Below are 15,953 nucleotides of genomic sequence, written 5' to 3' on the forward strand. Positions count from 1 at the left end.
ACTGGGAAATGAAGACTCAGCTTTCCTTGTAGAGGACAGACAGTTCTGGCCAATGAGATCAAGGCAGAAGTCCATAGAAAGGGCATCCTTTCCTGAATAGAAGTCCTCACTAAGGGCTCTCTGCCTTTCTCTCTCCTTTCCACCAGGAACATGACTGTAAAGCCAATGAGTGCAACAGCTTCTCCTGCAACTATGTGGATGCAAGAAGGATAAATGATCAGTGATAAAGGACTCAATGCAAAGGAGAATGAGTGGAAATAAGGGCGTGGCTTTAAGGCCGCTGTGTATCACCACGTGGGTTGTGTGTTGCACAATTCTAGGAGGCCCATCATCATAGACCGTGACATGGTTAAGCTGTGGCCCTGGTCCCGCCTCTGGTCTGGTCTCTGAAAGGAAGAAAGTGAAGGGAATGGCAGAAAGCTCTGAATTCTGTGAATTGTGAATTCTCCCAAATCTCTCTAGAAACCAAATTGTTTCCATAATTCTTTATGAGGAGGCTTTTGAAACTCAAAGGCTGAGAATTGATTTTATCTTCTGTGTCAACCTTTCTCTAAGGCAACGAGTGATGACTCACCTGGTTTGGACCAGGAGAGAAATCCAGGCTGGAGGAAAGTATGGGGAGAGGAGTAGAAATCATTGGTTAATATTTCAAAATCTTAGCCTGCAACAAATGTACCCAGAAAGTCCATGCCAAGCAATATAAATACTCTTAAAAGCAAAGCAATAATTCTGCTTAAATTGGAGTAGGAAATGAGGAAAAGCTGGAGAAAGCTCCCCAAGGAGGGTGATGGTTGGACTGGACTTTGAAGACCACATTTATTTTGGCAAGACAGGGAAGGCATTCTATACAAATCTGGCACATGTGAAGACAGAGAGGCCACGTGTGCATGGTACATTGGCAGAAGTAATGAAGCGTGGCAAAGGAGTAGCCAGGAGGGAGGCTGGGGCAAGGGTGAGAAAGTTCTTGAGTGTGCAACTTTCAGGAAGCTGAGGAAAGGATGGAGAAGTCCTGACAGTCCTCTCACGGACATCCCCACCTGGCCTCAGGTGTCTGTACAGCCCTTCACCGTGCTTGATAAGCAACTGCCCAGTGCCGGCTACTCTGGAGAAGTCACGGGAGCCTACGCTGGCTCTGGGAGAGTGTACACTCCAGGCCACAGGGTTGCCCCGGCTCATGGGCTCACTGTCTCCAGAGAGCTTGGCCCCTGGTGTCTTCTGGGAACAGCCCTTCTTGCTTAGGCCTTCAGCACACACCTAAGGAGGGAGAGAACTGCCATCAGCAGACCTGGCTGCAGCAGACCTCTGGCTTCTCCCAGCCACGGCTTGCTAGAAGGAACTTCTTCTCAAGGTGTTTGCAGCTGCTCCTCTGGGCCCACCATACTCTTTCTGCACCATCTTGGCACTCAGCACTGTGTGTGCTCACCCAGACATACACTGAGCTCTGAACTGTATTTAGTCTTAGTCACAGTCCCAGTGTGGGATTCCCTCCCCTGCCTACCCCACTCCACCCTTGGAAACAAGTGAATGGGAGCCTTTCTCATCTCTAGGGGGTGGATCAAGACCCCCCTGCCCGGAGCAAGTGCGAAGAATGCTGTGCCTGGGGAAGGATTCTGGGGTGCGCCCTTTCCAAGCCTTCCTGCTTCCTCAATGGATCATGAATCTCAGTCCCCCATCCTGGCAAGGGCTGCTTCCAGAGAGCGGAGAGAGAAGCTATGTAGGTGGGATCATTACAGCCCTCAAGGATGCACTCAAGCCAGTGAGGAGGAGGAAGACCACCGGACCACCCACGGAATCAGGGAGCATTCCTGAACCCCTTTCATCCTCTATTTGCATAGAAAGTAAAGGTGATGATCATCTTTTGATTCTATTCTCATCTTGCCCAAATCCCCACTTTCTAGAGTCAAGGAGGCCAACCCCTTTATGGGTATAGATTTTCATGCAAACTACTTCCATCAGTTATGAGCTCATAGGGCTTAGGCTGGTTCCTGCTTGGGTCCCAGCACCCACTGACCTCCTGATCTCTGGTAGGGATAAGGGCGGGCTTAGTTTTTCTATTGCTGCTGTAATAAATGACCACACATTCAGCAGATGAAAATGACATCTGCTCCTTAGCTTACAGTTTGGCAGGGCAGAAGTCCAATATGGGTCTCCCTGAATCAAAATTGAGGTATCTGCAGGCTGCACTCCTTGCTGGAGGCTCGAGGAAGAATCCATATTTTTTTGCTCATTCAAGTTGTTGGCAGAATCCAGCTCCCTGAAGCGGTAGGACTGAGGATTCTTTGTTGGCTGCCATCTAAGGGTCACATTCAGTTTCTAGAGGTTTCCAGCATTTCTTCATTGGTGGTCCCCTTCCTTCATCTTCCAAGCCAGCGATGGCGGGTAGAGTCCTCTCACAGTTTACATTTCTCCCGCCTTTTCTTTGGTTGCACCTCTCTGAGTTAAGCAGGGAAAGGCTCACAGCCACCTGGGTGGCCCCAGTCTAATAACCTGAGCCCTTAAAATCTGGGAGCCTTTCTCTGCTGAACTTTCACACCTGACTTTGTAGGTGTGATTAAGGTCACTGATCTTTCTGTCTCAAGACCGGTAACCTTAATCACACCTGCAAAGTCCTTTTGCCATGAAACATAACATACCATAGGTTCTGGGGATTGGAGTATAGACATCTTTGGAGGCCAGTATTTGGCCTGCCATAGAGTATGATCCAAGAGCTTCATCTCTGCACCCTCTTCCTCTCCCTCTTGCAAATTCTGGTCCTTTAACCTCAGGGTGAGGAAGAAGCCCAGGACTCAAGAGGAAAGCCAGGTCTCTTCTTGGCTTATAGGTAAAGGCTGCCCTTATTTGAAATCTGCACAACTTCTCCAAAGGGAGGCTGGTTTGAGAGCTGGAATTCCATTAGGGGTGTTGAAAGTAGGAAAAAGTGAGGAAGAACTAAGATTCTCACTGACCTCAGCCTTTATCCAGAGCCTTCTCCATTTACCAGCAGCACAGCAACAAACATTGACGTGTTTGAAAAGGCGGGAGAAATGTAAACTGTGAGAGGACTCTACTCGCCATTGCTGGCTTGGAAGATGAAGGAAGGGGACCACTAATGAAGAAATGCTGGAAACCTCCATAGACTCCTCTGCTCAGTCTGTAGCTTCAAGTAGACTATGGACTCTCCTCCCTTGCTGGGGAGCCCAGTTAGATAACCAGGCTCTATGAAAGGATTTAGATTTTCTTTTTCTTTTCTTTCCTTTTTTTTTTTTTTTTTTTGAGACAGAGTCTTGCTCTGTTGCCCAGGCTGGAGTCAGTGGCATAATCTCGGCTCACTGCAACTTCTGCCTCCCAGGTTGAAGTAATTTTCCTGTCTCAGCCTCCCGAGTAGCTGAGACTACAGGTGCGTGCCACCACACCCAGCTAATTTTTTGTATTTTTAGTAGAGATGGGGTTTCACCATATTGGCGAGGCTGGTCTTGAACTCCTGACCTCTTGATCCACCTGCCTCGGCCTCCCAAAATGTTGGATTAAGGCGTATCCACTGCACCCAGTCCCCAAAGATTTTCATATGTTAAAAAATATAATTTTGGGAGCTGTTTGGAAGTATAAAATATTTTCACCAGGGGCTGGCTGAGAGCCAGGGGACCCTACAGGATCTGTTCCATGGGCTGCTTCTGTGCACCATCCCCCTTATGCCTGCTCAGCATCTGGGCCCCTTGACCTCCTGCTCTCTGGAAGTGTCTATTGGTCTCCCAGTTAGCAAACCTGTAGGATGCAAAGCAATCAATCTGTGGACACTGTTAAGGACCAAATCCCTAGCCATAGACACTATCTGCCCTCAGGAGACCTTATACAGGTGTTTGTTCCATAGGGCTGACCACTCCTTCTACCCCAGCTATATGGGGAGCCAGGGTAGCTCTGGCTCCTGGGTTGGCCTCCTCCTCTGGCTCTTGGGCTCCCACTACTTGGGGTGTGTCATCACCTCTCAGACTCTTAGTGGTGTAATTACACTTTGTGAACAAGAAGGAGAAATGTCAAGGTGGTGTCTTATTGGGTACAGGGCTCGGGAATAAGAGCTCAAGTTATTCCAGAAACCTAAACATCTTCCCTACCAGCAGGCGAGGTCGTGTGATTAGAAAGACTAATCAGTACTTTCCGGGTTGCTTATTTCAGGTAGCCTAACCTTCACCTCTCTCTCAATTCCCTTTTCTATTTTCAACTTTCCCAATATCCATTGCTATACCCACCTCATTTGTCCTAGTTCTGATCCTCTTTCTAGCTCCACTATAAATAACACCGCTAACATGCCACTAAAAAAACAAAATAAAAATTAAAAAAACCACACACACACACACACACACACACACACACACACACACACACACACACATTAGATATTTTACCATAATAAAAAAGTCACTGTATTAGGAATTCTTAAATTTTAGTTTGCTTAGAAGTTGCCTAATAGCAATCTGCAGTGGCCCAAGGCCCACTCGTGGACATTTTGATCTGGATCTGGGTGGGGTCTGAACTACCCTATTTTTAACAACTACCCAGGTAACTGATGACTGATACAGCTCACTGTCTGTGACCTGGATGATCAATCGGTGCTGCAGCCTGACCTCCTTTTTGGAGGTGGGTATTTTTAGGCTCTTTGATAAGTACTTTGTTCTAGTCTCTTTCCTTTATAGGTTAGAAATACCTTTGACTTGAACCAAGGCCAATTCAGTATTTGGTATACATCTTAGTACACTGCTAATTTTAAATAAATACATACACTGGTAATTTTTACTAAATACTTTTTAAATATAAAAAGTCACTTTTGCTTGAAACTAGCCTTTCAATTCTGAATCTGAATAGTCTCCAGTGGATGCAAATTCATTTTGAAAGGATAAACAATTTTTATTTGTTTTCACATACATGGTAAAAGAGGAAGTACTGTGGTATCTCTCAATGGACAACTGTCAATTTACATTCATTCATTCAACACTGATTAAGCAGGGATGTTGTATTAGTACATTCTTACATTGCTCTAAAAAACTACCTGAGACTGGGTAGTTTATAAAGAAAAGAGAGTTAATTGGCTCACGGTTCTATAGGCTGTACAGAAAGCATGGCTGTGGAGGCCTCAGGAAACTTACAATCATGGGGGAAGGCAAAGGAGAAGCAAGCACGTTATCACATGGCCAGCAAAAGAGACAGCAAATGAAGGGGGAGGTGCTACACACTTTTAAACAACCAGATCTTGTGAGAACTCTATCGCACGACAGCACTAGGGAGACGGTGCTAAACCATTAGAAACCATCCCCACGATCCGATCACCTCCCACCAGGCCCCACCTCCAACACTTGGGATCACAATTCAACATGCGATTTGGGTGGGGACACACAGCCAAACCATATCAGACATAAAGATGAATAATGACCAGATGCCATTACAAGACCTCAGGACCTGAGTGCTCTGACCCTGACCTGTACCCTCAGTCTCATTTGCCATGACAGGAACTCCCAGCCCTGCGCCAACCATACTTTAGCTTCTTACAGGTCCCTGAACCTGCTACACTTCCTTTCACCACTGAGTCTTTGTCCATGCTAGTCCCTCTGCCTAGAATGTTCTTGCTTCCTTTTGCTAGTTCATTTCTACTTATTCTTCAGCCCTCAGCTCAAAGGACATCTCGGGGAAGATTTCTCTCATCTCTCAGACCTGGGTTAGGTTGAGCTCCTGTATCATAAGATCTCTTAGTTTTATGCCTTCTTTCAAGAATAATTTTAGCTATTCTTATGTGCCTAAGGCACAGCAGGCTCTCTGTAAGTATTTGCTGAATGAATAGATGCATGTGAACATGTGGGTTTCTGATACCTTAGGCTGTTCACATCCAAGTGGGAGAAACAGATGTGTAAGTGATCATAGTAATAGGTACTACAATAGAGTAACAGACAAGATTTGATTTGTTGGGGAGATCAAAACACAAAGATTGTTTGATCAGTATCACTTGTGGGGTTGGGCCAGGGAAGACCTTATACAGAAGGTGATGCATGAGATGGATGGATTTTGAAGGGCAACCAGTTTTCCAGGCAGAGGAGAGGGTATTTTTGGCTAGAAAGGACCATGTGGTGATGCTGCAGGGTGGCCTCAAGTTGTTCACTGCACCTGGAGGGATGGGGTGTAAACTCAGTGGCAGGACTCCACCCAATGCCATTTGGGAGCCAGCTCTCTCCCTGCAGGAGTTGGATTGTGCCCCCAGAACCAAAATGTCCAAGTCCTAACTCACAGTACCTGTGAATGTCACCTTATTTGAAAAGAAGGGCCTTTGCAGATGTAATTAAGTTATGGATTCTTTGAAATGAGATCATCCTGGATGAACTGGATGGGCCCCAAATCCAATGACAAGTGTCCTTGTAAGAAAAGGAGAAGACAAAGACAGTGGAAGCAAGCCCGGGGAAGACCATGTGAAGGAGGAGGCAGAGGTTGGGGTGATGCAGCCACAAATCATGGATCACTGAGGGTTGCCAACAGCGACCAGAGGCTAGAAGAGAAGCAGGAAATGCTTTCTCTCTCAGTCTCCAGAGGGCGCTGTGCTGAGCCTTTCCAGCTCTGACACCTTGATTTTTAGTTTTTTGGCCTCCAGAACTGTGAGAAAATAAATTTGTTTTTTTTTTTTTTTCAAGTTTAGTAGTTTATAGATATTATCACTCATGAGAGAGTTATGATTTTACCCAATGCTATTTGGTTTTTTTGTTTTTTAAAATTTTTATTGCATTTTAGGTTTTGGGGTACATGTGCAGAACATGCAAGACAGTTGCATAGGTACACACATGGCAGTGTGCTTTGCTTCCTTTCTCCCCTTCACCCACATTTGGCATTTCTCCCCAGGCTATCCCTCCCCAGCTCCCCCCCCACTGGCCCTCCCCTTTCCCCCCCAATAGACCCCAGTGTTTAGTACTCCCCTCCCTGTGTCCATGTGTTCTCATTTTTCATCACCCACCTATGAGTGAGAATATGCGGTGTTTCATTTTCTGTTCTTGTGTCAGTTTGCTGAGAATGATGTTCTCCAGGTTCATCCATGTCCCTACAAACGACACGAACTCATCATTTCTGATTGCTGCATAATATTCCATGGTGTATATGTGCCACATTTTCCCAATCCAGTCTATCATCAATGGGCATTTGGGTTGATTCCAGGTCTTTGCTATTGTAAACAGTGCTGCAATGAACATTCGTGTACATGTGTCCTTATAGTAGAACGATTTATAGTCCTTTGGATATATACCCAGTAATGGGATTGCTGGATCAAATGGAATTTCTATTTCTAAGGCCTTGAGGAATCGCCACACTGTCTTCCACAATGGTTGAACTAATTTACACTCCCACTAACAGTGTAAAAGTGTTCCTATTTCTCCACATCCTCTCCAGCATCTGTTGTCTCCAGATTTTTTAATGATTGCTATTCTAACTGGCGTGAGATGGTATCTCAATGTGGTTTTGATTTGCATCTCTCTGATGACCAGTGACGATGAGCATTTTTTCATATGATTGTTGGCCTCATATATGTCTTCTTTCATAAAGTGTCTGTTCATATCCTTTGCCCAATTTTGAATGGGCTTGTTTGTTTTTTTCCTGTAAATCTGTTTGAGTTCTTTGTAAATTCTGGATATCAGCCCCTTGTCAGATGGGTAAACTGCAAAAATTTTTTCCCATTCTGTTGGTTGCTGATTCACTCTAGTGACTGTTTCTTTTGCCGTGCAGAAGCTGTGGAGTTTCATTAGGTCCCATTTGTCTATTTTGGCTTTTGTTGCCAATGCTTTTGGTGTTTTGTTCATGAAGTCCTTGCCTACTCTTATGTCCTGGATGGTTTTGCCTAGATTTTCTTCTAGGGTTTTTATGGTGCCAGGTCTTATGTTTAAGTCTTTAATCCATCTGGAGTTAATTTTAGTGTAAGGTGTCAGGAAGGGGTCCAGTTTCTGCTTTCTGCACATGGCTAGCCAGTTTTCCCAACACCATTTGTTAAACAGGGAATCCTTTCCCCATTGCTTGTTTTTGTCAGGTTTATCAAAGATTGTATGGTTGTAGATATGTTGTGTTGCCTCCGATGCCTCTGTTTTGTTCCATTGGTCTATATCTCTGTTTTGGTACCAGTACCATGCTGTTTTGATTACTGTAGCCTTGTAGTATAGTTTGAAATCCGGTAGTGTGATGCCCCCCGCTGTGTTCTTTTTGCTTAGAATTGACTTGGCTATGCGGGCTCTCTTTTGGTTCCATATGAAGTTCATGGTGGTTTTTTCCAGTTCTGTGAAGAAAGTCAATGGTAGCTTGATGGGGATAGTGTTGATTCTGTAAATTACTTTGGGCAGTATAGCCATTTTCACGATATTAATTCTTCCTAACCATGAACATGGAATGTTTCTCCATCTGTTTGTGTCCTCTCTGATTTCGTTGAGCAGTGGTTTGTAGTTTTCCTTGAAGAGGTCCCTTAACGTTCCTTGTGAGTTGTATTCCAAGGTATTTCATTCTTTTTGTAGCAATTGTGAATGGCAGTTCATTCTTGATTTGGCTTTCTTTAAGACTGTTATTGGTGTAGAGGAAGGCTTGTGATTTTTGCACATTGATTTTATATTCTGAGACTTTGCTGAAGTTGCTTATCAGTTTCAGGAGTTTTTGGGCTGAGGTGATGGGGTCTTCTAGGTATACTATCATGTCGTCTGCAAATAGAGACAATTTGGCTTCCACCTTTCCTATTTGAATACTCTTTATTTCTTTTTCTTGCCTGATTGCTGTGGCTAGAACTTCCAGTACTATATTGAATAGGAGTGGTGAAAGAGGGCATCCTTGTCTAGTGCCAGATTTCAAAGGGAATGCTTCCAGTTTTTGCCCATTAAGTATGATATTGGCTGTTGGTTTGTCATAAATAGCTTTTATTACTTTGAGATGCGTTCCATCAATACCGAGTTTGTTGAGGGTTTTTAGCATAAAGGGCTGTTGAATTTTGTCAAATGCCTTCTCTGCATCAATTGAGATAATCATGTGGTTTTTGTTTTTGGTTCTGTTTATGTGGTGAATTACGTTTATAGACTTGCGTATGTTGAACCAGCCTTGCATCCCCGGGATGAATCCTACTTGATCATGGTGAATAAGTTTTTTGATTTGCTGTTGCAATCGGCTTGCCAATATTTTATTGAAGATTTTTGCATCTATGTTCATCATGGATATTGGCCTTAAGTTTTCTTTTCTTGTTGGGTCTCTGCTGGGTTTTGGTATCAGGATGATATTGGTCTCATAGAATGATTTGGGAAGGATTCCTTCTTTTTGGATTATTTGGAATAGTTTCAGAAGGAATGGTACCAGCTCCTCTTTGTGTGTCTGGTAGAATTCGGCTGTGAACCCGTCTGGACCTGGGCTTTTTTTGTGTGGTAGGCTCTTAATTGCTGCCTCGACTTCTGCCCTTGTTATTGGTCTGTTCATAGTTTCAGCTTCCTCCTGGTTTAGGCTTGGGAGGACACAGGAGTCCAGGAATTTATCCATTTCTTCCAGGTTTACTAGTTTATGTGCATAGAGTTGTTTGTAATATTCTCTGATGATAGTTTGAATTTCTGTGGAATCTGTGGTGATTTCCCCTTTATCATTTTTTATTGCATCTATTTGGTTGTTCTCTCTTTTCTTTTTAGTCAATCTGGCTAGTGGTCTGTCTATTTTGTTGATCTTTTCAAAAAACCAGCTCTTGGATTTATTGATTTTTTGAAGGGTTTTTCGTGTCTCAATCTCCTTCAGTTCAACTCTGATCTTAGATATTTCTTGTCTTCTGCTGCATTTTGAGTTTTTTTGGTCTTGCTCCTCTAGCTCTTTCAATTTTGATGATAGGGTGTCAATTTTGGATCTCTCCATTCTTCTCATATGGGCACTTATTGCTATATACTTTCCTCTAGAGACTGCTTTAAATGTGTCCCAGAGATTCTGGCATGTTGTGTCTTCGTTCTCATTGGTTTCGAAGAACTTCTTTATTTCTGCCTTCATTTCATTGTTTATCCAGTCAACATTCAAGAGCCAGTTGTTCAGTTTCCATGAAGCTGTGCAGTTCTGGGTTGGTTTCTGAATTCTGAGTTCTAACTTGATTGCACTATAATCTGAGAGGCCGTTTGTTATGATTTCAGTTGTTTCGCATTTGCTGAGCAGTGCTTTACTTCCAATTATGCGGTCAATTTTAGAGTAGGTGTGATGTGGTGCTGAGAAGAATGTGTATTCTGTGGATTTGGGGTGGAGAGTTCTGTAAATGTCTATCAGGTTTGCTTGCTCCAGGTCTGAGTTCAAGCCCTGGAAATCCTTGTTGATTTTCTGTCTGGTTGATCTGTCTAATATTGACAGTGGGGTGTTAAAGTCTCCCACTATTATTGTGTGGGAGTCTAAGTCTCTTTGTAAGTCATTAAGAACTTGCCTTATGTATCTGGGTGCTCCTGTATTGGGTCCATATATGTTTAGGATCGTTAGCTCTTCTTTTTGTATCGATCCTTTTACCATTATGTAATGGCCTTCTTTGTCTCTTTTGATCTTTGTTGCTTTAAAGTCTATTTTATGAGAGATGAGAATTGCAACTCCTGCTTTTTTTTGCTCTCCATTTGCTTGGTAAATCTTCCTCCATCCCTTTATTTTGAGCCTTTGTGTATCCTTGCATGTGAGATGGGTTTCCTGGATACAGCACACTGAAGTGTTTTGGATTTTTATCCAATTTGCCAGTCTGTGTCTTTTGATTGGTGCATTTAGTCCATTTACATTTAGGTTTAATATTATTATGTGTGAATTTGATACTGCCATTTTGATGCTAGCTGGCTGTTTTGCCCGTTAGTTGTTGTAGATTCTTCATTATGTTGATGCTCTTTAGCATTTAGTGTGATTTTGGAATGGCTGGTACTGGTTGTTCCTTTCTATGTGTAGTGCCTCTTTCAGGAGCTCTTGTAAAGCAGGCCTGGTGGTGACAAAATCTCTGAGTACTTGCTTGTTTGCAAAGGATTTTATTTTTCCTTCACTTCTGAAGCTCAGTTTGGCTGGATATGAAATTCTGGGTTGAAAGTTCTTTTCTTTAAGGATGTTGAATATTGGCCCCCACTCTCTTCTGGCTTGTAGTGTTTCTGCCGAGAGATCTGCTGTGAGTCTGATGGGCTTCCCTTTGTGGGTGGCCCGACCTTTCTCTCTGGCTGCCCTTAGTATTTTCTCCTTTATTTCAACCTTGTTGAATCTGATGATTATGTGCCTTGGGGCTGCTCTTCTTGCAGAATATCTTTGTGGAGTTCTCTGTATTTCCTGCATTTGAGTGTTGGCCTGTCTTGCAAGGTGGGGGAAATTTTCCTGGATAATGTCCTGAAGAGTATTTTCCAGCTTGGATTCATTCTCTTTGTCACATTCTGGTACGCCTATCAAACGTAGGTTAGGTCTCTTCACATAGTCCCACATTTCTTGGAGACTTTGTTTATTCCTTTTTGCGCTTTTTTCTCTGATCTTGGCTTCTCATTTTATTTCATTGAGTTGATCTTCGACTTCTGATATTCTTTCTTCTGCTTGGTCAATTCAGCTATTGAAACTTGTGCATGCTTCGTGAAGTTCTCGTATTGTGTTTTTTTAGCTCCTTTAATTCATTCATATTCCTCTCTAAGTTATCCATTCTTGTTATCATTTCCTCGAATCTTTTTTCAAGGTTCTTAGTTTCTTTGCATTGATTTAAAACATGTTCTTTTAGCTCACAAAAGTTTCTCATTATCCACCTTCTGAAGTCTAATTCCATCATTTCATCACAGTCATTCTCCGTCCAGCTTTGTTCCCTTGCTGGTGAGGAGTTTTGGTCCTTTCTAGGAGGCGAGGTGTTCTGGTTTCGGGTGTTTTCCTCCTTTTTGTGCTGGTTTCTTCCCATCTTTGTGGATTTATCCACCTGTCGTCTGTGTAGTTGCTGACTTTTCAATTGGGTCTCTGAGTGGACACCCAGATTGTTGATGATGAAGTGTTTCTGTTACTTGGTTTTCCTTCTACCAGTCTAGCCCCTTCGCTGTATGACTGCTGAAGTCCACTCCAGGTCCTGCTTGTCTGGGGTGCACCTATAGCAGCTGCGGAACAGTGAGGGATGCTACCAGTTTCTTTTTCTCCTGTCTTTGTCCCAGAATGATGCCTACCAAATGTCAGTCTTTTGGATATAGAGGGGTCAGGGAGCTGCTTGAGGAGACTGTACTTTATAGGAGCTCAATTGCTGAGCTGTGAGCTCTGTTGTTCATTCAGGGCTGTTAGGCTGCTATGTTTAATTCTGCTGCAACAGAACTCATAAAAAAAAACCCTTTTTTTTTTCTCAGATGCTCTGTCTGGGGGGGTTGGGGCTTTATTTTTGAGTGTCCGTTGTGCTGTCCTGCCCAGCTAGGAGGCAGTGTAGTCACTATTTGCCTGCTGAGCCTCCACCCTGCTGGTGTGAGGTTCGCCCTCTGTCGCTGCAGGCTCTGCCCTTCTGCTGCGGTCTCCGCCCTGCTGCCATGGGCTACACCCTGGGGTGGAGTCTCTCTGTTGTAGCGGGTTGCCTCGGCAATGGCAGGCTGCATCAGCAATGGGCGTGTACCTCAGTAGGGGCGGTTTGCCTCGGTAATGGCGGACACCCCTCCCCCACGGAGCTGTGCCCTCAGGGACCCTCTCCACGGGGAGCATTTGGAATCGCTGTTTTGTTTGTCTCACTGCGCTACCCCAAACGCTGTGTCCCTGGAATCTCCTGGGTTGGCTCACTGTCCAAGTCCCATTCAGTCTCAAGTTCAGCCCTCTCAAGTCTCAGGTTTTTGGTTCAACAGGGCACCCGGACCAGTGCGCTTTGTGCGGAGTGCTGTGTAGCGCCCCAACAGCGCGGGCCCCCACCGCACCGGCTGCCGGCTGCACCAGCCAAAACCTCTGCCTGGCGTCCCGTGTCTCTTTTATACCTGGGAATTTCCCCGTTCTGTGGGCAACAAAGATCCGTCTGGAAATGGCGGCCCTGACTCACCCTCTCCGCGCATTGACCGTGAGCTTCAATCCTGGGTTGTTCTCACAGCGCCATCTTGAGTCCTCCCATTTCTGTTGTTTTAAGCCACTCGGTTCATGATAAATTGTTACGGCAGCCACAGGTAACTAAAACATACGTTCAATGCTCAGCCTGGATCCAGCATGGCTCTGTGACCAGCAACTTGCAAGATTAGAATCCCAAGAAGGGCCCTCCCGAGCACAGAATGCCAGGTCTTCCCTTCGGCTGTTCAGCGCAGTGGAAGCCATGGCTACAATTAAGAGAGGGGGCTCTGTATACAGGCAAGTGGTTGGCTGCCCAAAGTGGACAGCCTCTTCAGGATTGAGAAATGGCAGTCTCCTTCATGTTTTAGAAAATTTTTCCCTGGAGGATCTGGCTCCATTTCCTGCTTGGATTTGAAGTCTGCAAGTACGTTTATAAAGTCAAGCATTTCCCTGGTGGCTCCCAGGTTCGTTTCAGCAGGGAGAACGTAGTGGGGTGTCATTGGCGAGGTTTTCTGCCAAGAACTAAAGCAAAATTTCTCCTGTTCACAAACCTTCTTGACCAAAGCAAATTTGGGGAGGCTCTCATGATACATCTTTAAAAAACGACTTCTTAGAAACGTAAGATTTGTTTAATCCTTTTAATTAACCAGGCATATAGTTCTTTGGATAGGTTTGTGGTGGGGAGAATAATGGCTCCCCAAAGACATCTCTCTCCTCATCCCTGTCCTAGAATGTTAGGTCATATGGTGGAGGAGAATTAATGCTGCAGATGGAATTAAATTTGCTAATCAGCTGACTTTAAAACAAGATTATCCAGGTGGGCTAGATGAAATCTCATGGGTTTTTGTAAGACAGAAAGGGAGGTCATATGAGAAAGACACTTCAACCAGCCATGGTTGGTTTTGAAGATAGGCGGGGGCATGAGCCAAGGATGCAGACAGTCTCTAGAGGCTGGAAAAGGCAAGAAAATGGGTTTATACCCAAAGCCTGCAGAAAGAAAAGCAGCCCAGCCAGTGCTTTGATTTTTAGCCCAGTGAAGCCCATTTCAGACTTCTGACCTCAGAACTGTAAAATGATACATTCCTGTTGTTTTAAGCCTCTGAGTTTGTGGTAATAAGATAGGAAACTAATATAGGTGAGAAGCGGGAGGTAGAAGAGGGGATTGGTGGTAGAAATTCCTTTTGGTGTTTCCAACGAGGGAACAGTTCCTAATGGGGACTGCTGATGGAATACCGGCCTGAGCTACCATCAGTTGCAGAAGGAGACTGGTGACAACAATCTCCCGAACACAATTCTACTGCCAAGAAAACTGGTAGGACCCCCTCCCTTCCTTCCCTGAAGTGGGACTGGCTCAGACTTTCCAACTGTAGCAAAACCCCATGGGGTTCCAGGCTGGGAATGGGCCACATCCTGACTTGTGGCTGTGGAGTACAAGGACGCATGGGAGTCTCCCCTCACTGCCAGGACAGCTGGCTCTGCAGGAGGGCGTGCCTGTGCCAGCCACGCTGATCTAATGAAACCTTCAGCCCCTACATGGTGTCTGGTTCCTCCTGCAAAGGATCTTTGAGGCTTCCCTGTGTCTGCTTCTTTCTCTTCTGGTTCTTGCACGCTCTCCCAGGCCTTGTGAGACATGCTGGAGCACCTGTCACAACAGGGCCACGTGCTTGCTCTGGGATGATTTGGAGAAGTAGTTGAACCTGCAGATATTCCAGGCATGGCCTCGTGCGTCACTTTTCCCAACAGCTTTTGTCTTCATCTTCTCAAATGTCTCTCAGAGCACTGGCTCCCAGCCTCCTGGCTTGGAATTCATGAGAATGGTGCTGCTGGAATCTGAGCTTGTCACCGATGGCTCTGCCTGCCTAGCCCCAGTGGCAGAAACGGGAGGAGAAGAGCTTGTGGAGGCTGGGCAGGGCCTGGCAGAGTCAGGATGGCTTTGGGAGTCACTGCAACTGGACTTGCGCCAGCACCTCTCCAGTGCTGTAGGAAACCCAAGGCTCCCTGCAGCCTGTTGTAGAAACTCCCCAGTGATCTGGTTAACTGCGTGGGATCCAAAGCCCTGCTCCACCTCTCACCAGCTCTGTGACCTTAGGTCAATTGCTTAGCTTCTCTGGGCTTGCAATTGCAATCGTGTGAAATGATAAAATAGTAGGCAGACAGTAATTATTAGCTATAATAACAATTATTATTTCTATTATTGCCAATTGGATCCTTCACCTTCCAGAGTCATGAATCTCAAAGTCCTCTCCATTGATATTTTCTATCAGTATAGTTTGTATTTGGTAGAATTTTATGTCAATGGAATCATAGAGTATGCACTTTGTTACTGGATTTTTTTTTTCCCTTTTTTCTTTTGAGAGAGGGTCTTGGTCTGTCACACAGGCTAAAGGGCAGTGATGCAATCACAGCTCACTGCAGCCTCAGCCTCCTGGGCTCAAGCAATCCTCCCACCTCAGCCTCCTGAGTAACTGGGATTATAGGCACACACCAGCATGCTTAGCTAATTTCTAAATTTTTTGTAGAGATGAGTTCTCCCTATGTTGCCCAAGCTGGTCTTGAACTCCTGGGCTCAAACAATCCTCCCATTTCAGCCTCTGAAAGTATTGAGATTACAGGTTATGTATCAATGGTTCATTCCTTTTTATTTCTGAGAACTAGTCTACCGCATGGATATATCATAATTTATGTATGCATTCACCTGTTGATGGACATTTGGGTTGTTTCCAGTTCTTGGCTAGTTTGAATAAAGCTGCTATGGACATTCATGTACAAGTCTTTTTATGAACATATGCTTTCATTTTCTTGGATAAACATATAGGAGTGGAACAGACAGGTTACATGGTAGGTGTAAGTTTAATGTTTTAAGAAACTGCCAGACTGTTTTCCAAAGTGGTTGCATGATTTACATTTCCACCAGCAGCGTCTGAGACTTACAGTGATGGCTTCACTTCACTGCTGATGCTTGGTACGGTCAGTCTGTTTGATTT

The 15,953-nt window shown here is 44.7% G+C and overlaps 1 long non-coding RNA gene across 4 annotated transcripts in view; it reads left to right on the forward strand.

Moving 5' to 3' along the window:
* Positions 1–15,953, forward strand: part of LOC103795568 (uncharacterized) — a 104,331-nt gene that overhangs the window by 72,310 nt on the left and 16,068 nt on the right. For 3 of the 4 annotated variants that reach the window (XR_008474672.2, XR_008474674.2, XR_008474673.2), the window contains one exon: positions 147–1,844. This is a non-coding gene — a long non-coding RNA (uncharacterized LOC103795568). Of the gene's footprint in view, positions 1–146; positions 1,860–15,953 lie in introns of those variants that run through there. The other variant, XR_013520807.1, reaches the window with a different exon arrangement.

This window comes from Callithrix jacchus, chromosome 8 (assembly GCF_049354715.1).
Source record: "Callithrix jacchus isolate 240 chromosome 8, calJac240_pri, whole genome shotgun sequence".
NCBI classification, from domain to species: Eukaryota; Metazoa; Chordata; class Mammalia; order Primates; family Cebidae; genus Callithrix; species Callithrix jacchus.